A 549-nucleotide genomic window follows, 5' to 3' on the forward strand; every position below is an offset into this window, starting at 1 on the left:
GGTTGGCTAGCGAGCGTGACTGATGAAGACGCGTTCCCCGCCGCTTTTCTGGCAACTAGTTGATGTTATGATGCATCGTTGGTCCGGCGTACGACGGCGCCTGGTGCGATTTATGCGTCCGGAAGCCCTTTCAGCCTCCCAGGCATGTCCCACCTGCCTCACAGCCACCGACGCACCTCACGGCGGGGTTCTAATTGCGTGCGCGTATGGATGCTCCTTACCCCGCCGCCTTTCTAGCAACTAGTTGATGTTATGATGCATCGGTGGTCCGGCGTAAGACGGCGCCTGGTGCGATTTATGCGTCCGGAAGCCCTTTCAGCCTCCCAGGCATGTCCCACCTGCCTCACAGCCACCGACGCATCTCACGGCGGGGTTCTAATTGCGTGCGCGTATGGATGCTCCTCACCCCGCCGCCTTTCTAGCAACTAGTTGATGTTATGATGCATCGGTGGTCCGGCGTACGACGGCGCCTGGTGCGATTTATGCGTCCGGAAGCCCTTTCAGCCTCCCAGGCATGTCCCACCTGCCTCACAGCCACCGACGCATCTC

This window comes from Volvox carteri (assembly GCF_000143455.1).
Source record: "Volvox carteri f. nagariensis unplaced genomic scaffold VOLCAscaffold_3, whole genome shotgun sequence".
Lineage (NCBI taxonomy): Eukaryota > Viridiplantae > Chlorophyta > Chlorophyceae > Chlamydomonadales > Volvocaceae > Volvox > Volvox carteri.